Raw genomic sequence first — 23,445 nt, forward strand, 5'->3', positions numbered from 1 at the left:
TGCATAAGAGGAGCTCCTGGGGGTATTGGAGCACTACTGGGGGCACTGCATAAGGAGCACAGCGTAAGGGACTTTAATACAGGAGGCATTTCATAAAGGGCTATAATACAGGGGCATTGCATAAAGGGGTATAATACAGGGGGCAGTGCACAAAGGGGCACTACTAAAGGGGTAACTGCATAATGGGCACAGCTACAGGGGGCATTGCATAAGGGGCACTACCACAGGTGGCATTGAATAAGGAGCACTACTACTGTGGGCATTGTATAAGGGGCACTACTGTGGGCATTGTGTATAAGGTTCAATAATGTGGTCATTGTGTAAAATGGGCACTACTGTGTGCCAGAACATAAATAAGGGACACTACTTTATGGTGTAATGTGAATCAGGGGCACTATGTGCGGTGTAATGTGGATAAGATTGTGCTACTGTGTGGAGTAATTTGAATTTGGGATAGTATTGTATGACAATGCCCCGTTCTTTCGAGAACACGCCCCTTTTTTGCACCACACGCCTAAGGCGCATGCTGTCCTTTTATTGATAAATCGCTGAGGAATGGGGGGTTGTTCCACCACATCTCCTGGTCCACTTTAAGCACTGCTACACAGAATATCGAGCGTGGCATCATCACCTTGGTCCCGAATTTTTATTTTGGATGGGGGGGGGTGTCACCGTGCAGCACAGCACCGGGGGTGACACCAACCCTAGTGACGCCTCTGCATGAATCTACTTAATAAAAGAAAAATAATGGATAGACTGGGACCCTGACTTTTATATTGTGTAGTACGGCCTAATGTGGTGGCACAGTAATATTTAGGGATGTGCCCCGATCCCCGTGTTTTGGTTTTGGATCTGTATCTCCTTCGCCATTGTGTGTTTTGGTTTTGGGTCTGTATTTTTTTTTTTTTTTTTTTAAATAGATAAAACTGCTAAAATCACATAATTTTTTTTTTTCATTCCTACAGTATTATTGTGTTTCCACTTAGTGTCACAATATTTTTTATGAATACACTGCGTTTCCACTTACAGTGTCACAATATGTGTTGAATATTCCACTGCATTTCCACTGACAGTGTTACAATATATTTTATGAATACACTGCGCTACCACTTATAGTGTCACAATACGTGTATGAATATTACATTGCGGTCTGAGCGGAAGCCGCACAGTAAAGAAAATTAAAAAATATATAGTACACTGGGGTACAGCACAATAAAAAAATGTATATATTTTTTTAAATTGTATTATTAGCTTTTATTTATTTTTTTTACACTGGGCACCCTTGAATGGACACAGCAGCCCCTGCCCTGGATGGACACAGCAGCCCCTGCCCTGGATGGACACAGCAGCCCCTGCCCTGGATGGACACAGCAGCCCCTGCCCTGGATGGACACAGCAGCCCCTGCCTTGGATGGACACAGCAGCCCCACTGCCTGTAGATTGGCCCAGCAGCCCCTGACAGTATCACAATACGTGTATGAATATTACACTGCTGTCTGACCGGCAGCGTCACAGTAAAAAAAAAAATAATAATAATATAGGACACTGGGGAACCGCACAAAAAAAAAATGCTATTTTTTTTTTTTAAATATATGATTAGATTTTTTTTTTTTTTTTACACTGGGCACCCTTGGACAGACAAAGCACCCCTCCTGGATGGACAAAATAGCCCCTGCCCCTGGATGGACACAGCAGCCCCTGCCCCTGGATGGAGACAGCAGCCCCTGGATGGACACAGCAGCCCCTGCCCCTGGATGGACACAGCAACCCCTGATGGACACAGCAGCCCCTGCCCTGGACAGACACAGCACCCCCTGGATGGACACAGCACCCCTCTGCTCACTACACTCTCCAAAGCCGGAGTGAAATGGCGCCGATGACCTGGTACCTTTTATAATATCCAAAACCCGCGTGAATCCAACAGCGGGAGGATGGCGTTTTGCCTCGTCTTCGGATCTGAGTCAGGCGGGAAAACCTGAGCCGGACTCTGATCCCGGTCCAGATCGCGAAGTTCGGGTGGGTCGGGTTCTCAGGGAACCGGACCTTGTCATCTAGTTATATTATGTGATAATATACCGGAGATGTGATAAATATGGATTTACTGGCTTTCACTTATTTCACAATAGTATGTCACATTTGCCTACTTTTAATTTTTCTCCCTTCGAGAAGCCTGGACCCAGAGAGGAGATGCAAATGACCACTTTGGGGACGGGGCTGGGCTCTTAACATCATTAGGTTACACCCCTTGTATGGATCATAGATTCCCGGTATTATCTCCCCATCCTGCCCACTTCACTAGAAAGTCTGCGGGATGTGGGAGATCCGTTCACTTTTCTGGGATGCTGATGACTACGCAAAAAATTGAGTCTCCTGCACTTTCCAGGAGAGTAGGTAAGTCGTATGTTTAATATTGTTGTGCATATTTTACAATATTTCTTATATTATACCTTTCCTACCACTGGGAGCCTAATGCACCCACGCGGTATGCAGTCGCGATGCCGACGGTCTAAATGCCGACCGTCAGCATGCCTACTGTCTAATCCTGGCAAGGGTTTAATGACAGGTGTAGAAATCCCGATGCCTGTCATTTTACCTACACCGGGAGCCTGATGCCCGGCAGCCCGATCGAAGGTAAGCCGGGCACGGACAGCCGCACGCGGGGGGGGGGGGGGTTAGCGGCTCCCGGGGGGGACTTGGGGTTAGGCACCACCCCGGGAGGGTTAAGGTAGGGGAAGGGGGAAATTAGGGTTAGGCACCCCCTGGGGGAGGTTAGGGTTAGGCACCTCCCCACCAGGAGACTTAGGTTTAGGCTGCGGGGAAGGGGGGCTTAGGTTTAGGCAATTACAGGGGGCCTGGATAGGGTTAGGCACTTGGGGGGAGGTTAGTGTTAGGCACCCCTAAGGGAGGGTTAGGATTAGGTTAGTTAGTACTTACCTTAGCTGCTGTTGGGATCTTCACTGGTGCTGGTCTTCCGGCGTCGGGACTTGAACCATGCCTCCGGCAGTATTTCATACCGATCCCACCCACGCACCTGCCTATCAATGATTATATACTCGTACAACGCTAAATGTATATACACGGCATGTCATTTAGAGCCTGCCTTTATAAATATGTTCCATTTATTTTTACATTCTCTTGTTATTTTGGGGCCAATAAGAAATATAGAAAATTTATTGGAATTGGGCAAATAATGGTTCTTGGGTTCCATCTGAAACTAGAGGCCCTCTCTGCAGATATTTCTATACGTTATTATGTTCACTGGTTTTTATCCCACTAAGTGATAGAGTATAGAAAGGAGAACCATATCATATATGTATGTAGATGTGCGGTAATAGCAGCTCTCGGGTACAAACTGGCTGACAATCCTGAAAATTGTTGCAATTCTGCTGCTTGTTAGATCATTTAAAACTTATTTAACCATAAATCGCAGCTGGTATGGGCCCAAAAAGACCATGGGTTCAGATTTACATCTTTCTGATGTTGATGAAGGCAGCTGGAAAATGTGGTTGGATGGGTTGAGTATGATTTGTCAACGTTCAAAATGTTAACAATCATACTGTCAACTACATTATGTTGACAGGAACGGCATGTTGACATGTTCATTATGTCTACATGTACCATTCTGAGCTTGACATAAAGAATGTCAACATTATAACCATACAAAAAGAGAGGTCTATTTGCGCTAATAAGACACCATTTATTATTAAATAAAAATAGAATAATCAGGGGGTCTGATGTTCACTAAAAAATATATATAAATTTATTAGTATAATTTTATATGCAATGTATATTTATTCAGACTAGAATATGACTAGCCATATTGTAAACATTAATATTAAGACATATAACACATACCGTATATACTCGAGTATAAGTCGACCCGAATATAAGCCGAGGTACCTACTTTTACCCAAAAAAACTGGGAAAACTTACTGACTCGAGTATAAGCCTAGTGTGGGAAATGGCAGCAGCTGGTTGTGCCCCCAGTAGTAATCCCTCCTGGTAGTGCCCCCAGTGGTAATCCCCCTTTTCAGTGCCTCCAGTAGTAATCCCCCCCTGGTAGTACCCCCAGTAGTAATCCCCCTTTTTAGTGCCCCCTGTAGTAATCCCCCACTGGTAGTGCCCCCTGTAGTAATCCTCCCCTGGTAGTTCCCCCAGTGGTAATCCCCCCCTTTTAGTGCCCCCTGTAGTAATCCCCCCTTTTAGTGCCCCCTGTAGTAATCCCCCCTTTTAGTGCCCCCTGTAGTAATCCCCCTCTGTAGTAATCCCCCCCTGGTAGTGCCCCCTGTAGTAATCCCCCCCTTGTAGTTCCCCCAGTGGTAATCCCCCCTTTTAGTGCCCCCTGTAGTAATCGTCCCCTGATAATGCCCCTTGGTAGTGCCCCCTGATAATGCCCCCTGGTAGTGCCCCCTGTAGTCATCGCCCCCTGGTAGATCCCCCTGTAGTCCCCCCCCCTAGTAGAGAGAGACGTGAAAAGAATGAAAAAAAACAAAACACTTACCTTAAACTCCCGCTCCTGGTCCCGCCGCTGTCCGCTCCTCCGGCAGCTTTGCATGGGAGAGACGTCGTCATGACGACGTGTCTCCCATCACCCACTGCGGGAGCCGGAAGATGGCTCCCGCAGTGGGAGCAGCAGCAGCCGCTGAGAGTCTGACAGACTGTCAGCGGCTGCTGATTACACCAAACACGCAGCTGCCAGCGCTACACTTGACTCGAGTATAAGCCGAGGGGGTACTTTTTCAGCATATTTTTTGTGCTGAAAAACTCGGCTTATACTCGAGTATATACGGTACATAAATACCAACAAATGCCGCATATAAAAAAATACATACAACCAATAAAACAACTATAATGATCACAATAACTCTATGGAGATCTCCAAGTCTAATACGTGAATAACACTGTGCTTTTAAAAGGATTCAGTCCATATATTCATAATATATCGCTCCTGGTTTTAAGTCACATTTGAAAATACAAATGGAAAAATGAAAACTTGTACAGTATACTCGCCACTCTCCATTAAGGTTAGTAGTCAGCACTCAATATGCTGTGCGGGAATAGGCAGTCCTGTACATCCCCCGTGCTGTAAAGAGAGGAGCAACGGCTGCAATTGCACGCCGCCCGTGTATCCACCTGCGGGAGTCTGCCTGGACCACAGATGCTGATGCTGGAAGTGGACACCAGTAGCCTCTATATTCCAGATGGTATGGAGGATTCCCCAAGTGGACTGCAACAACAATAAAAAGTATATGGCAACCAGTCCCAGCGATGGCAAAGGAGCGAATGCACTAAGATAACAATTGTCCAGTCGTGCATTTGTATAGGGAATTGGATCCTCTAACCAGTGTCAACATTATGGCTGTCTATATAGTCATTGTCGACTTGCTGACTGCATATTGGTTGGACAATCATTGTGGGATCTGAGTGATCTCTGGTCCTGGGCAGAGGCTTAACTAGGGCCTTTGGTGTCCGGGGCAAGATTACAAAAATGGCTCCCCCTCACTGTGTGCGCACGCCGGTGCTGCGTGTGCCAAAATGGGCGTGACCACTGGAAAATGGGGGCATGTCAACATGAAGCGCCACCGTTTCTGGTCACTTTGGGAACATTCCTTTCCATTCCAGTTTGGATCCCAGGTATTTTAAATTAAGGAGAATGTAGTAGCTTGATATAGTCAGAATTCACTGGATATCGTTGTAGTAGCAGATAGCTCCATTGGTAAGGTGACTGGCTGCAAAGCATGAGGTGCTAAGTTCGAATCCTAGGTATGACTGGATTTTAGATTAATAGTCTTCCTTTGTAATAACTGATGGCACCATTGGTAAGCTGTTTGACTGCAAAGCGTGAAGTGACAGGTTCGAGTCCCAACTATGACTGTATTTTGAAATGTGAATATGACTGAAGGGGAGATGTGATCAGACGCAGAGAGGAGATGCCAGGACTCGCAGAGCAGGAGGCTAAATTTCCGAGGAACGCTTCTTCTAACGGCAGCTTCCTGATACGTTGCCCTGCTGGGCCTGCCACGGTGCCTAGGGCACATGCCCTGCTCACCCCGTCCTAGTTACGCCACTGGTCCTGGGTGACAAACAGTTGGATCTTTCTGTGTGGCCAGATCTGATAAGTTCAGGAGATAGGTTGATATGCACGTATATAGGCACCTTTAGATAACACAGACCTGCCTTTTTTTTATATGTTCTTTGCAGCAAGAGTAGCCATGTGCATACAGTACATGCGGTAGGGCTTATGTCATCAAAAAGCAAGTAGACTCTTTTTATCTCAGCCAAGTGTAATCAGTCATAAATGGCTGATGACTTGCACTTGCCCTTAAACACTTAACTGACAATTGTTTTTCCCAGTAAACTGCTCAGAAATTGTTGATTTTTTAATTAAGTTTAAAAATTATTTTTAATAATATATTAAACAGACTATCGCATCACTCCTAGAGGGTCCAGGGTGTCAGAACGGATCTCCTCCGGAAAAACCGGGGGAAGCAGCGGGGCGACGTGGTCGCATGTGATGCGACCTTGCCAGCTGAAACACTGTTAGCTGTGGACGCATCACATGCGATGCTGCCAGTTAACTGGTTAAGAGTGTATTTTCTAGAGATGAGCGGGTTTGGTTCTCAGAGAACCGAGGCCACCCGAATTTAGCATAACCAAGTCGAATCCAAGCAGGCACGGAGGTTCCCGCCTTACTCGGTTCTCGAAACTGAGGCAAAACCATAGAGATGGAAATCTCGCGGTTCACGAGCTTTCGTCTCTATGATCAACTTAGTATATAAGGGACCACGCGACAGACATTTCCACTCCGGCTGTGTAAAGTGAACAGGGAGGGTGGGTAGTGTAGGGCTGGGAGAGGTGCTGGTGCTATCTACTCTGTCCTGGACTGGTGACTGCTGATCCATTCTGGTCTTTGGTCACAGTGCTGTCACTGTCATTGTGCTGTCTGCTGAACCATTCTGGTCTCTCTGGTCACGGTGCTGTCACTATCACTGTGCTGTCTGTGCTGATCCATTCTGGTCTTTGGTCACGGTGCTGTCACTGTGCTGTCTGGTGATCCATCTGGGCTGTCTGCTGTGTCCTGGGCTTGTGCTGTGTCCATCTCTGGACTCCAAAAAAAAAAAGTGTATTTTTATATTTTTCTGTGTGTGCATGCGTGTTAGGCTTAACCACAGTAGTGCACAAGAGCCAACCTTGTGCTGCCCGACTCCAGTTGTTCAATAAAAAAAAAAACAATAAAAGTGTCACTGTCTTATAGATTTTTTTCTTCTGTGTGTGCGTGGGTGTTAGGCTTAACCACATTAGCGCACAAGATCAAGCGACTACAGTCATGTTAAATCCAAAAAAAAACAATTAAAGTGTCACTGTCTTATATATTTTTCTTCTGTGTGTGCGTGGGTGTTACCACAGTAGTGCACAAGATCCAGCGACTACAGTCGTGTTCAATCAAAAAAGAAACAATACAAGTGTCACTGTCTTATATATTTTTCTTCTGTGTGTGCGTGGGTGTTAGGCTTAACCACATTAGCGCACAAGATCCAGCGACTACAGTTGTGTTCAATCCAAAAAAAAAAACAATTAAAGTGTCATATTTTTTTCTTGTTTGTGTGGGTGGGTTTTTGGCTTAACCGTAGTAGTGGACAAGATCCGGAAAGTAATGCAAGTTGCAACCTTGTGCTGACAGACTCCAATTGTTCTTAAAAAAAAATAATACAATTAAAGTGTCATATTTTTATCTTGTTTGTGTGGGTGGGTTTTCGGCTTAACCCCATTAGTGGACAAGATCCAGCCAGCAACGCAAGTTGCAACCTTGTGCTGACAGACTCCAGTCGTGATCAATCGTTACTCTGGGGCCAAGGTCTTCTGGAGCTGACAAAAAATATAAATCATTTGTCGTTTTTTCTAATATTTTGTGTGTGCTCACGACTGCATGTGTGTTAATTTTGTAACCGCACCTTGGCTACACTATTGGTGATTGTGACACTGCTTCTAGACTGCAGAAAAATTATGGAGGGCTGTCACATGACAGGAGAGCAAGGCCAAGAACCACATGTTGTAGCTGCCGGCAGCAGTGCAAGGCTGTCAACTTCCTCTGCCCCAGGGCTTAAGTCACGCCATCAATATGGTAGTAATAGTAAAGCAGGTTTTACTGAAATTAAGAAAAAAAAATTGAAAGAATATTTGACTTTAGATAAACAAAAAATTGGCAATATGCCATTCACTACACGAAGTGGCAAGGAAAGGATAAGGCCTTGGACTTCTTACTTTATGAAGAAGAATGCTGATTCTTCTGATAGCCCTTCTGCTTGTAGTAGTAGTGGTGGTGGTCCAATTAAAAATGTGAAAGTTGTTAAGACAGCTCTGGAAAAACCAACTGTGTGCCCTGAGAAATCGAAATCACAAATCCCTGAGGAGAGTGCAAGTGTGTCTGCGGTTGCCATGTGTGAGCCCGACCTAAATATTAGTGTACTGGAGGATCCTCCAAGTTCCAACATTTGTGTGCCCTCTGTAAATGTGGGGAAGGGCAGTCAACATCTTGCACACGTAGTCATTGAGGATGCTTCTGTGGAATTGCACATGGAGGAGGAGGATATTTGGTGGATGAAGGCGCTAATTATGATGAGGATGTTGATGATGAAGACGTTGGTGTTGGTGATGAGGATGTTGATGCTGAGGATGTCCTTTGTGTAAGTGAGGCAACAGCTGTTGCCCATGGTTTGAAAAAGCCAAAGCCCATTGTTGTCATGCAGGGACAAAAGACAAAAAAATCTACTTCTCACGTGTGGAATTATTTCCATCCCGATCCGGACAACAGTTGTCAAGCCATATGTGCCCGTTGCCATGCAAGAGTGAGTAGAGGGAGGGACCTAAACCACCTAGGAACCTCCTCCTTGTTACGTCACTTGGAGCGCATTCATCAAATATCAAAGTGTACGTTGCCCAGTTCCTAAACTCAAAACGTAACAAGTCCAGTGTCACCTACCTGCTCCCTCTCTGTGAGATCCAAGCACCTTCGATCTCCAACACCAACACCTGCATCATCATCTACATCCTCATTCGTGATCGAAAGTAATTTAAAAAAACAATTGACTATTAAACAGACCTTGTCCAGTATCAGCTACCAGCAGTTTGGACCATAACATGCAATCTCCACCACCAACACCCTCATCATCAACCTCCTCCAAAAAATGTTTTGTGGGGGCCCAAACAAACCAAGCAGTTCAGCCACGAAAGTGTCAGACCTAGTCGCTAAAGTGATTGGTTTGTTAAACTGTGCATGTCCTTTTTAATATCCCACATAAGAGTGGGTGGGAGGGATAATTCCATCTTGCACCTCTTTCCTTTACATTTGGCACAATTTGGGTCATTGCCGACTGACATTATTATAGTTTATTAAACTGCCATCCTGTCTGCCACTGCTGTGTGGCAACGTTTCATAGATGTCTGATATTTTTTTAAACTGCCATGTGTTTGTGCCGCTGCTCTGTTGCTTACTTTAGCCAGCCAGCTCGCTGCAGCCTTTGGCCTGTATTGGTGAAAAATAGTGAAATCAATATTGTGAGCTGTGAGGTGGTTAAATATGCCTATAAATGCCTGAAAATCATTGTTATTAAGGTTAATAATACTATAGGAACAAAAACAGGCCCAAATTATGTGGTTTTAGCTGTTTTTATGATTTTTTGAAAAACATCCAGATCCAAAAACAAAACACGAAAACAAAACACGGAGGAAAAAAATCCAAAACCAGATTCAGATCCAAAACCAGGGGAGATCCAGATCCAAAACCAAAACACGGGGGTCGGCGCACATCTCTAGTATTTTCTTCCATTCCCTGTGACTTATCACCGACATATCGCCTTCTGTGGTAACAATTAAAGACACAGAAAAGACTCATTAGATTGTTCTAATGTCCATTTATCTCCTGGTTGGAAAATAGAGAAAGAAATAGAGTTAAGCTCATGGGAGGAGAGCAGAAGGCCACAAATTGAGCATTATGGGGCCTATTCATCTACCTGCTATCGGGGCAATTCCCCGTTCTGCCAAAGCCGGGTTCGGGGGATCAGAGAAATCCAACATATTGGACAATCTCAATTCCCGAATTCTGAATGTTGAGTCAGGGATTTTTAACATGTTGAATTTCCCCAGTGGATCGCTGATCATGGTTCGTTTTGATCGGTGTCAGCATAACGGGGAATCGAGCCGTAGAAGTATAGCCCATATTAGGTAAGGACAGAAGACAATCTTCCAATAGCACAAAGTATTTTCGGTGTGACCATTTGTATTATTATTTAATTGAGGACAGGACTGCATGTGATGGCTGTATGGTAAGGAATAATGACGGGCGGGATACCACCATCCGAGCGTTAGATAGGTACAGGATCCTTCAGCATTTAATAATCTGTTGAAACATTGACATCCAACACAGATGTGGATGTGAGCTCCCATAAGTTTGTGCTTTGTTAATATTGTACAAAGGCGTAGCTGTTAGAGCAGGGCTGATTAGGTTCCAAAAGTGTCGCTGGAATGTTGTATGTTTGTTGATGATCACTCAGAGGGAACTGCTTGCATCACTGTCCACAAATTAGTGTGCGTCCTCCAAACAGGCCAAAATCTGAATGATGGAACTTGCTGAACGGTTTTGCATGGACATGCACACAACACAGCAGATTTTCAAACACAAATGAAAATTAAAAAAAAACTTTAATGTGCTTTTTTTTTGTTTTTGAACACTCGTAATGATGAGCGTCTGCTTATGTATTATATGAATAAGAGGCTTAGGGCTAAATTTACTAATAGGCGGTTTTGATGTAATTTAGAAACCGCCGTAATTCAATTTCAGATTGATAGCATTTACTAAAAGTCTGTTTTGATGTCTAAACTGAACCCCGGCGGTTTCTAAATGACAATCCGCCATGGCGTGTTCTATTTGACGGCGGTTTCTATTGAAACCACTGTGTTTTAGAAGGCATTCAGCTGATTCATTTCCTGGGGCTTCAATTGGTGTGTAAACGCCTGTCAATTGACATTAGCACAAAATGCATAAATACTGTAGGCTATCCACTTCCTCTTTCACTCTGAGGTTTGTGAGGAGAATTAGAGGACTGACAGCTATTGTTATAGAGAGCAGAGATTTGATAGTTGAGTGTTGTTGTTTTTTTTTTTCCAACTATAATTTTTTTTTTTAAATGTCTACAAGATTGTAGATTTATTCTTAATTATCACATTATAGAATAATAGCTATTTAAACTTGTTTTTGCATTTCTGTAAAAAAAAAATTGATCTTAAGTCAGGTTTATAAAGCTGCTATTTACATAATTTTGCGGACATTTTTGCAATAAATATTAGCTATTCAAGTGGTTAAAAAGAGCAAAGCCTGCACAGATCATAGTAATCTGCGCAGTGCTTCTTCCAAACTCTCAGTAACTTCATCTGATTACGATTGTGCAAATAGTAGAAAGTATCAATTATAACACAATGCTGAAGGTTTGAAAATTAAATATAATCCCTTTATTCAATATAGCAATAAAATTGTGCAAAAAATCGTAAAAAAAAATTATTAAAAATAACCAGCATAACAGTAAATAATTTCATAAGTGTCAAAGGCTTTTATTGACAATTACATTAAGTTTATGCAAAGAGTCAATATTTGCAGTGTTGACCCTTCTTTTTCAAGACCTCTGCAATTCGCCATGGCATGCTGTCAATCAAATTCTGGGCCACATACTGACTGATAGCCGTCCATTCTTATCTTGGAGTTTGTCAAAATTTGTGGGTTTTTGTTTGTCCACCCGCCTCTTAAGGATTGACCACAAGTTCTCAATGGGATTAAGGTCTGGGGCGTTTCCTGGCTATGGACCCAAAATTTCGATGTTCTGTTCCCCGAGCCACTTAGTTATCACTTTTTCCTTATGGCAAGGTGCTCCATCATGCTGAAAAAGGCATTGCTCATTACCAAACTGTTCTTGGTTGGGAGAAGTTGCTCTTGGAGGATGTTTTGGTACCATTGTTTATTCATGACTGTGTTCTTAGGTAAAATTGTGAGTAATCCCACTCCCTTGGCTGAGAAACAACCCCCCACACGAATGGTCTCAGGATGCTTTACTGTTGGCATGACACAGGACGTAGACTTTTGGAGGATGGCCTGATGTCACGAAGAGCAGCAAAGAAGCCACTTCTCTCCAGGACAAACATCAGGGACAGACTGATATTCTACAAAAGGTACAGGGATTGGACTGCTGTTGATTGGGGTAAAGTTATTTTCTCTGATGAGTCCCCTTTCAGATTGTTTGGGGCATCTGGAAAAACGCTTGTCCGGAGAAGGAAAGGTGAGCGCTAGCATCAGTCCTGTGTCATGCCAACAGTAAAGCATCCTGAGCCCATTCATGTGTGGGGTTGCTTCCTCAGCCAAGGGAGTGGGATCACTCACAATTTTGCCTAAGAACACAGCTGTGAATAAATAATGGTACCAAAACATCCTCCAAGAGCAACTTCCCCCAACCATCCAAGAACAGTTTGGTGATGAACAATGCCTTTTCCAGCATGATGGAGCACCTTGCCATAAGGCAAAAGTGATAAATATGTGGCTTGGGGATCAAAAAAATTGAAATTTTGGGTCCATGGCCAGGAAACTCCCCAGACGTTAATCCCATTAAGAACTTGTGGTCAGTCCTCAAGAGGCGGGTGGACAAACAAAAACCCACAAATTCTGACAAACTCCAAGCATTAATTAGACAAGAATGGGCGGCCATCAGTCAGTATGTGGCCGAAAAGTTGATAGCATGCCAGGGCGAATAGCAGATGTCTTGAAAAAGAAGGCTCAACACTGCAAATATTGACTCTCTGCATAAACAATGTAATTGTCAATAGAAGCCTTTGACACTTATGAAATGCTTGTAATTTGACTTCCAGTATACCATAGTAACATCTAACAAAGAGGTCTAAAAACACTGAAGCAGCAAACTTTGTGAAAACCAATACTTGTGTCTTTCTCAAAACTTTTGGCCATGGCTATATATATATATATTTATATATATATATATATATATATATATATAAAATATATAGTGTGTGTGTGTGTGTCTTCAGCGTTAGACAGGGACATATCTATACCCTTTTTTCTGTCTTCTTCAAAACCCGCCTGCTGCAGGCAGGTCGAAATCCTGACACCTCGAGGTAAGTACCCTAACCCTCCCCTCTCCCCCCCCCTTAACCCTAACCCTCCCTTAGGGGTGCCTAACCTCCCCCCCTAATGCCTAACCCCCCATGGGTGCGTAAACCTAACCCCCGCCTTCCCGCACCCTAAACCTAACCCTCCCGGGGTGGTGCCTAACCCCCCCCCCTAGTGCCTAACCCTAACCTCCCCCCCCATGGGTGCCTAAACCTAACCCCCCCTCCCCGCACCCTAAGCCTAACCCACCCAGGTGGTATGCCCAGGGCCGGCCCTAGCCCAAATTTTTTGGTAAGCAAGTATATTTTTTGGCGCCCCCCTGTGCAATGCTCCTTTTACAGTGCCACCGGTAGTGGTCCCCCCCCTGTGCAGGGCCCCTTGTGCCCCCAGTAGTATTCCTCTTATATAGTGCCCCTAGTAGTAGTCCCCCTATGCAGTGCCCTTTATATAGTGCCCCCAGTAGTGGCCCCCCCCCCCTTGTAGTGCCCCTAGTAGTAGTCCCCCCTCTTGTAGTGTCCCCAGTGGTAATCCACCCCTTGTAGTGCCCCCCAGTAGTAATCCTCCCCTTGTAGTGCCCCCAGTAGTATTCCCCCCTGTAGTGCCTCCAGTAGTATTCCCCCCCTAGTAATCCCCCCCTTGTAGTGCCCCCAGTAGTATTTCCCCCTCTAGTGTCCCCAGTAGTATTCCCCCCTCCTAGTAAATCCCCCATGTAGTGCTCCCAGTAGTATTTCCCCCCCCCATGTAGTGCCTCCAGTAGTATTTCCCCCCCCCTTGTAGTGCCCCCAGTAGTATTCCCCCCCTGTATTGCCTCCAGTAGTATTACCCCCTGTAGTGTCCCCAGTAGTAATCCCCCCCTTGTAGTGCCCCCAGTAGTATTTCCCCCTCTAGTGTCCCCAGTAGTATTCCCCCCTAGTAATCCCCCCATGTAGTGCCCCAGTAGTATTTCCCCCCCCTGTAGTGCCTCCAGTAGTATTACCCCCTGTAGTGTCCCCAGTAGTATTCCCCCCCTAGTAATCCCCCCCTTGTGGTGCCCCCAGTAGTATTCCACCTTCCCCCGCCCCCCGCAGTAGAGACGTAATAAAAATAAAAAACAAAACACTTACCTGAAACCCGCTCCTGCTCCTGCTCCTGGTCCCGCTGTCGATATCAGCTCCTCCGTCCGCCGCTTTGCATTATGGGAGTGACGTCACGTCATGACGTCAATCCCATTACCCACTGTGGGAGCCGGAAGATGTCCAGCTCTGGCAGTGGGAGCAGCAGCAGCCGATGAGTGTCTGTCTGACTCTCATCAGCTGCTAAAGCAAACACACAGCTGCCGGCGCCAGCGGCTGTGTGTTTGTGCTGTGTAGCGCTGACCGAACTCAGTCTGCCCGCGGGCCACATGGTACGCAGCTGCGTACCATGCATAACGGGAGAACCGGCCCTGGGTATGTCTAACCCTAACCTCCCCGCCCTAGTGCCTAACCCTAAGTCCCCCCGGGGGACGCAGGATTTTTCCAGAGGGGTTTACACACACACGTACACACATAGATATGTCACACATTCCTTACCTTGCAGCAGCTGCGGGGATGGGACCTGGTAGCCTAGCACCATGTCATTAGGCTTCTCCCCCTAGCGGCAAATTGGCTCGATTCACGGGTCAATAGGGAGGGGGTGGAGCCAAAAGACGCAATTGTAATAGAAATGTGTCATGTTGGCAACCGCCGCCTCCTTATTAACCTGCGTATTGCAGCATTTTGCCGGGGGGGGTGGCTTAATAACATGGTGTCTGCTCTCGAGGCTGTCGGGGGATTTCTGAGTACTCAGAAACCCTCACTGCGTGCGCTACTGGGCTGTGTCACACCCCCTTCCATGCGGCCTCTGCAGCACGTGTATGGGCGGTCATCTGACCGTCTACACACAGCACGATGTGCAGATACAGTATATCTGTCATTGGCTGTGCTTCACAGCCGACGCGATATGTCTGTGAATGACATAGTTCACAGACATATTGTCTGTACACACTGGTCAACAGACACACGATATATCGGTGTTCAATCGAACGGCCGATATATCGGCCAGTGTGTACCCAGCATTAGTTTTTCAGAAAGTTAAAGGATAGAACAATAAATATACAGCCAAAATATTTCACATTTATTTCTTATACTAATGATATAATCGTGTAAAATCTGGAAGCAAAATGTCTTGTACAGTAGGATTGTTTGATGATGGCAAGCAGGAATAAAATTACAGAGATAGAAACTAAACAGGGCTTGATTCATTGTTGGAGAGCAGTATTGGAAGACAAGTATAAAATCCGTATTTGGTCATAAATACTGAGTTTTACTTGTCCTGGACGTGATGAGAAACTTTCTTAAACTTAATGAGGCAGGGAGGTTTTTGTGACACAACTTAATAAAATGTCATACTGGATTATTGTATCCATGTTATCCATACACCACATTGCCCTATTAAAAGTAAACAATAAAACATGTGCTTACATAAGGAAGTATGATGAGCAGGGTCACACTTAGCTGCTGGGCCCTCTGAGACTGTCTGTTATCTGCCGCCCCATCCCACAGACCGGCAGAATTAGAATGGGTTATAAAAAATGGTTTTACTTCAGTTTCTTATGCGATCACTTACCTTCCCCCCTCAGCTTCCGGTCATTATCACCCTCTTACTCAGGAGAGGGCAATTACTGCTTACCTACACCAGTGACAGCGGTAATAAAGTACCTCAGCCTCCTTCCTGAGACTAGATCAGACATGAACCTGAGACATCGCAGGTAATAAGAGTGAACAGAGCAGCATTAGGTCAGTGCATACAATCATATTACAAGCAGTAGATATGGATTGCACTGCCGTGGGTCTCCTATAGTTACCAGCTCTACATCCACAAACCAAACTCTGTTATTTCTTTGTTGCTTGTTTTATATGTTAAGTCATATTCTTGCCAAATGTTAGCCTAACATTTTAAAATCCCATCTAATATGTTTATATTGTAAGTAGACCTTACAGTATCCAAATATTATTTTTATAATGGATTGGGGTTTCTGACATGCATGCTAGCGGTGGTAATGGAGACACATGTCTAAAGTTGTAAATCAAGTAAAGCTAATGTTTTTTAAACACTAAATGCTGCCAATTAGAGGATTTTCTTTACTAATACCCCTTTTCCACTGCCCAAATAACCTAGGTCCTAGGTTATTGCCGGGTATACCTGGGTCGTGGCTCGTTGTAAAAGGGTCTGAGAAAAATAACCCCGGGTCGAGTGACCTGGGAATCCAACCCAGGTCACGACCAGGGTCGAACCCAGCAAGTACTCGGGCTACGGTGTAGTGTAAATGGCACAACCTGGGTCACCGTGACCCGGGTCATGCCTCAAACCAGCGGATTGGGTTCAGTAGCGTTAGAGAGGACGTAATCTTCAAGCGTCCACTGGAAGACCCGGGTCACAGCAGAAGACTCTGGTCCGGGGTGAAGGGATGGAGCCGGGAATAACCTGGGTCCAGCCGCCGGTGTGAAAGGGGTAAAACCCGGCTCTGATCCGTGCTCCTTTCGTGTGCAGTGTCCCGAGTTGGAGCTGGGTTTTTGGTGGAAAAGGGGTATAAGAGAGATTCAGAGGGCCTGATTCAGAAATGGATGCCACTGTAGCTGCGAAATTGTATGCATCCACCGGGATTTGTATTGCGATACCCATCGGCAGCTTCGCAAATCCAAGTGGTCGCAAATCAGTCAATTATAGAAGTTCTGAGTAAGCCTATGGTCGCGCAGAATGGCTGTGGGAACTGAGACACCAGAGCCATTTTTCACTGCGTTCTGGATCACTGCCACATGTTGAGACACACCCCTGAAAACGGTTGCAACACGCCTGTGTTTGAGTCGCCACCCTAGGTGCTGCCCGCAGTCTTTGCCTGTCAATCACTTTGCTAATAAATCCTTACTGAGAGCGACATGCGTAAACATCGGCATTACCTCCATCACTGCATCAGGCCCAGAGTTAGGTTTTTCTAAATGGCAGCTCTGTAATACATTGTAATACATGGTTTCTGAGACTCTCACTTTAAGGGGCTACATTTACAAAATGGCGGATTTGGTTTTCTGTCGGTTTTACAAAACTGCCTAGAAATCGCACTATATAATAAAATATCGCAGCACCATCAATGTTTTAGACCAAGCAAAGAATAGAATAGAAAAAAACCCTGATTTAAAAGCACTGTAAAACCCGCTCAAAAACAGCAGGTAAATGAATAGATTTTTACAGGCAAGATAGATTGACAGGAATAACATCCAATTGGGCTATGGAGGATTATGAAGCCCCTCAGCAGACATGACTGGTCTTTAACAGAAATACACAAAGAAAAATATCAAACACTGAAAAATAAAACACAATCACACCACCCTCATTCACACTGAAAACAAACACACCATGCTCAAAAAAATTCCACAATAGACTATAAAAGGAAAACACATACAGACATTAAATAGAACAAGAAACAAAGACAACTTTAAAGCATACTTGCCTACTTTTGAAAAAGAATTTCAGGGAGATTGTGAAAGCAGCACCTATGAGCGCGGTGGTAAAGTGGGCGTGTACTGCTACATCTCAGAGGCGTGCCATGAACTGACTTACATCCTATTGTAAATGAGCCCCAAAACACTTAGATCTACTTGTTGATGAAAACACACTGATACTTGTCAGAAAATGCATGTAGCCATAGGGATCATTGTGCCTTATAACCAATGCAGGGAAATACTAATGATCCCACTGGAATGTATATATCTGTTTTTATGTGTACAGTAACAGCTTCATAATTTGGGTAGGGAAAATCAGGGAGATTATCAGACTCTTCAGGGAGAGTTGGAAAGTATGCTTTAAAAAAAAAAAAAAATCACATTAAAAACAATCAGCAATAACTTGTATATCTTCCTACTGATACTTTCCTACAACTTTCTCCTTCTCCACCTACACTCCTCACTTACAGGCGTATTTATCAATATTATTTTTACTAAAATAATGTGAAAACGGGTGTTAATCGGCAATTGCAGCAGTTTATGTAACAAAAACTACTCCAAGCCCTTAAATGTGCATTATTTTAGTAATCAGATCACATTTCCCATTCTTGTAATGTGAAATGCGATCGGTTTCAGATTTAGTAAAAAAAATAGTGAAAAAATACCAGGAGAGAGCCCTGCGATAATAACGCTATCTGAAGATGGCATTATACAGTCGTTCTGCCCACCCACCCTTCCCCATTTTCCTTGCTCCTGCTCAGCCTACCCTGCCTGCTGACAAGGAAAGCAGAGCCCGGAGCCAGCTTCTGTGATTAATCTGTGTGTCTGATAGACCACAGGCTGATTACTCAAGAAAAAAAAAATTGGAATAATAATAATAATAATAATAAAAAAAAAAAGTTACCTGCACCAGGGGCTGGTGATCGGTGAGCTTCTCTGTTACTAACCATCGATGTTTTTGTTCCGATGATAGTGTTTTACCATTCAATGGTGGCCTTCTGATGGTAGCCACCATCGAATGGTAATCATTCAATGGTTTTCCAATGGTGACTTGTTTTCTTTCATTACTAATAGCTATGCTTCCCCTTGCTCCATCCTGGCTGCTTGTGTGCTGTGTCTGCATCAGATAATCTTCATGCTGGGTTCGTTGGAGGCTGTCTCTGACTGCCTCAGATACGTGACCCTCAGTCCCTCCCATCTCTAGGTTGCTGCTAGGCAACAGGGAATATTATTAGCTCTGATTGGCTCTCTCTGTCTCAGAGAGCCAATCAGTGTGTAGCCTTCACCTTGCAGCAGTAGCAGAGTCTCTCTCTCCTCCTCACTTCCTGGCTTAGCTGCCTGTAACACACTGACTGGATTTACTTCAGCAGCGAGCAGCCTCCCCATTACCTGTACCGGGGCATGCTGGACTGGAGCCGGACTGTCACTGTACATGTTACTATGTATAGGTAATAGTGTACCCGCCGTCCAGTCCCCGCAGCACAGCGTGGCAGCAGCGCTGCTACATACAGAGTACAGTGACAGTATGATGTATGTTTGTTTGCTGTTGCTCTGGCTCTGGGCCCCATCCCCAATCCCACCCATAATCGCACCCCCAATCCCTCCCCTTGCCAACAGCTCTGAATGGGGTTTTTGCTCATTTTCACACCAAATAAATAGTTTTCACCATCAAATTCTTATGATGCAATGGTTAGTTACCATCGCATCAAAAGTTTCAATGATGGAAGCCCCGCCATCATTTGATGCTGGGCTTCCGTTGTCCATTCCGATCTGTGACTCCAGTCAATTGATCGCTGGTCTCCTACTCCGTGACCACAGCTGACTGGAATCACGGGGCAGGAGCCCGGCATTCAGCTGACCAGAGTCACAGAGGATATCGCAGAGCATTGTGCAGGTGTTAGCTAAGTGGGGGGATTGCGTGGGGAGGTATACTTCTAGCCAGCGGCACAGTCCTGAGAAGTGCAGGGAAAGAGCTTTCTCACAAGCTCTGCCCCTATATGCTATATTTCATACATCCTTGCAATGTATTCAATTATCGCTTTGCGAATTTGGGAGATATTATCACATCTCATCCGCATCTGAGATGTGGATTGTGATAAACATGCCCCAAAAAGAGAGAGTGGCCAGCTTTATAAGACTTCAATTGAATGGTGCTTTCAGTGTGAAATAGGAGGTAGCCATTGAATGAATATGAGGTGAATTGCTTTGAATCTCCAGTGGTTGCAATAGATACCGGTGCCATACAGAACACACCACGGCGTGCTGTCATTTTTGTAATCCTGACGAGGAGCACTGGCAGATCATATTTAGACATCAAAACTGACATTTAGTGAATGCTAGCAAGTAGACATTAAAACTGCCATCAAACCAATTGCTTAGTAGATGTAGGCCCCGGTGACGCGTACGCCCGAGAATGGCCGGAGGGACACGAATCAGGAAGCAGTATAACCGCTGTTCCAGCTTTCACCAGCATGAGCTATTATTGGAGCCTGTTTCCTGGAAAGAGAAACAAACCCATAAGAAGCCAATTACCGCCAAGCCTGAAACCCTGAAGTAACCCTGTCTTCTCACAGCCTTAGTATACACAGCTGCACGTGCCCGACCAAAACGCTCTGTGAAGAAGGAACAGCAAGCATCATGCAGCTGATGAAATGGGACTCGCGTACCTGAGGCAAATAGGCTTTGGGGTTTATTTAGGAGGCGTTGGATTGTAACACCCAGTGCTTCTGATCCTGTTTGACCCTGGTGCTACTGACGGGACCTCATGAGAAATCAATTTCTATGCAGAAACCCATTTTGTAAATTAACTAAACAAGTGATAACCCTTCTCTTTGTCGAAAAAAAAGGGTTATTATCACTCTTTTGTAATTATACTACTTTATGGCTACATTTTCTGAATATTACAACAGGTTGAGAAATATAAACGAAAAATACAAAAACAAACCATAACTGCCATGATAGAGCAAGAAAAATATACCTGTCCACGTGAAGAGGAAAGTCCACACCACAAGACGAAAGATGTCCAAAAGTCACTGAATCCCAATACATCTATGCCTACGGACGTTTGCATGAAGGGCGAGCCGAGGGATGGGTGCACTGTGGAAGAGAGCGGGAAGAGATCTGTCTCATCACTGCTTCCCTGCTGTCCGGCTGCCTTGTGCATAGCCAGAACACCATCCAGAGGTGGCGTTATATTTTTACTTCAATATTAGATAAGTGAAGGTTTACTCTACTCGATAAATTGCGTCTTGGATTAGTCCCCACTGTGACTTATGGGAGCTGCAGCAGGATCTGAAACGCTTTGAAAAAGTTGGTGCATGTGGAAAATGAGAAACAACCTTTTGGCTTTGCTCTGGCTAAAATGCTGGACTTAAGCATTTTACCCATTTATAAACCGTCCCCTTAGGGCTCTATTCAGCACTAGTGTTGATGTTGTCTCAAATGTTTTCGGGCAACATCGACACAATCATTTTTATTTTATAATTTTTCCCCCACTATGCAGCATATAATATAAGCATAAGCAAACATTTTAATCAGTTTAAACACTTTTGAGAGGCAGGAGCTGGACACACACTTTCCGCTAAGCACAGTGCAGGGGGGTAGCAGTCGGGAAGCTGACGGACACAAACCCGACCGCCAGCTTCCCGACTGTCTAATCCCAGCAAGTGTCTAATGACAGGCGTTGATATCCCGACGCCTGTGATTAGAACTACGCTGGGAGCCCGACACCCGGCTTACCGATCGAAGGTAAGCCGGGCGCAGACAGCCGCCGGGGGGGGAGGTTTTAGTTTTACGATTCCCGGGAGGGACTTAGGGTTAGGCTACGGGAAGGGTTAGGCACCCCCGGGTGGAGGTTAAGATTAGGCACCCCCGGGGATTTAGGTTTAGACAGCGGGGAAGGGGAGATTAGGGTTAGGCACTTGGGGGAGGGAGGTTAGGGTTAGGCACCTTTAAGGGAGGGTTAGGGGGTAGAATTAGGTTAGTTAGCACTTACCTTTAGACGATCGGGATTTTCACTCCTATCGGGCTGCCGCTGTCGGGATTTGAACCGCTGGACATGCTTCTGGCGGTAAATCATACTGATTCCCTGCAGGGAAGGAGACTGGGGCGGAGTTTCAAGTTCCTGCAGTTTTTGTGATCATTTATGAGTTTTTGCATATAACGCCATTCTGAGATGACGTTCTATAAAGTTATTTCTATAAATTAAATAAAGTAAAGATTTATGGAGTATTTTAACTTTTTTTTGCTTGCTGAATAGCACAAAAATGTTAAAGCATATTACAATGTGATACTCTGCGTGATGGGTATTAACTGAGAGGATTATTGCGTTATCTTCTCCATTAACCCCTTGCTGAATAGTGATACCTTAATAACACTCGTTTCCGCATTATTTAAGTAATGTTCTCTGTAGATGATACTAAATTACCTATTCAAACCTATTGGGAAGCAGACCTTAGGTATGGATTGACGGAGGAAGATTAGACCCCTCTATTTACCAATGTATTTCGTATGTCTAAATGTATCAATCACTCAGAGATGTTGTATAAAGTTATCCACAGACTGTACTATACGCAAGACAAGCTACATAAAATCTGTCCAGATTCATCCAGGTACTTAGGTTTAGGCGCCCCGAGGGTAGTTAGCGTTAGGCTCCGGGCAGGGGGAAGGTTAGAGTTAGGCTTCGGGCAGGGAGGGTTAGGTTCAGGCACCAGTGTTTTAGGGTTAGGCACTAAGGGGAAGGGGTTAGGTTTAGGCACTTACCGGGAGGGTTAGGGTGCGGGGTAGGAAGGGTTAGTATTAGGGTACAGGAAAGGAGAGTTAGGGGGTAAATAGACAAAAGTTGGGTATTCCTGCGCACTGGAGTTTAGTGGCCGGGGTATGCAGCACTTAGATAAGAGGGTGCCAGCCCTCTTGGGGGATAATAGTAATAGTGTGGTATCTAATGCACTTTCCCTTGTGGTATACTAATAGTGTCTAGTAGTTATTGGATATATAACCCCTAGTGGTGTACAGATATAATCTTGCCATAAGCTGAATAATAGGCGCTATATAAATGGAGCTCCACTGAGCGATATGGCATATATTTAATAAGGGGTATAAAACATAGGAGTATACCATCTGTTCAATACATACAATGATATGCTGCAATGTGGTATTAACAACACAAACACTATGGATGGTTACACACAGTGGGAAATAGTAACAATGTATGAGATGGTAGTACGAAAGAGTTCAAACACTGATAGGAAGTGACAGGTGGCGTCTTTTACAGTGGATGCTAGCACTTAGTAATGTGGGCCACAAGTGCAGAGTACCTAGTTTGTGGGGACTTCTGCTTGCTGGCCATTTGGAGTAGTTTGGGCTTCTTGCCAGGGAACGTAGTACATGGCTCACCTAGTCCTGGTGGTCCGCTGGGCGTCTACCTGAAGCGTGGGTCCGTGGTCAGTGCAGCAGGGTTGGCGGTGTTCCCGACAGGGGTAAGCCGTGTGGTGGCTGCACCTTCCTCTCCTTGGGGTCGGCAGCTGTCAGGTGGTCTCCGATGGTTGCAGCGCTGTTCGTCCGGCTTCTGTGAACTTCCGGATGGAGCACGCCCTAGTGTCAGGTGCGGTCACGTGATCAGTTGACGGAGGGTAACCATACAGTGTTAGGCACAAGTTTTCAGTATGTGATCCAAACTCATTTCGGCCCTTAGGCCTTTCTCTGGGGGTGTAGTATCCTGACGGGTGGTCTCTACTTTCATTTCTAGGAGCATGTTGTCTTGAAATACCGTCCATCGGTATTTCA

The 23,445-nt window shown here is 45.0% G+C and overlaps 1 protein-coding gene across 3 annotated transcripts in view; it reads left to right on the plus strand.

Moving 5' to 3' along the window:
• FHL1 (four and a half LIM domains 1) overlaps window positions 1–23,445 on the plus strand; it is an 82,110-nt gene that overhangs the window by 35,275 nt on the left and 23,390 nt on the right. Inside the window, exon 1 of one of the 3 annotated variants that reach the window (XM_088465763.1) lies at window positions 12,124–12,216. The exons of the other annotated variants lie outside the window; for them this stretch is intronic. The gene's annotated coding sequence lies outside the window, so the exon portion shown is untranslated. Of the gene's footprint in view, window positions 1–12,123; window positions 12,217–23,445 lie in introns of those variants that run through there. 3 annotated transcript variants of the gene reach the window in all.

This window comes from Taudactylus pleione, unplaced genomic scaffold, assembly GCF_031769625.1.
Source record: "Taudactylus pleione unplaced genomic scaffold, aTauple2 ptg000064l, whole genome shotgun sequence".
In the NCBI taxonomy this organism is placed as follows: Eukaryota; Metazoa; Chordata; class Amphibia; order Anura; family Myobatrachidae; genus Taudactylus; species Taudactylus pleione.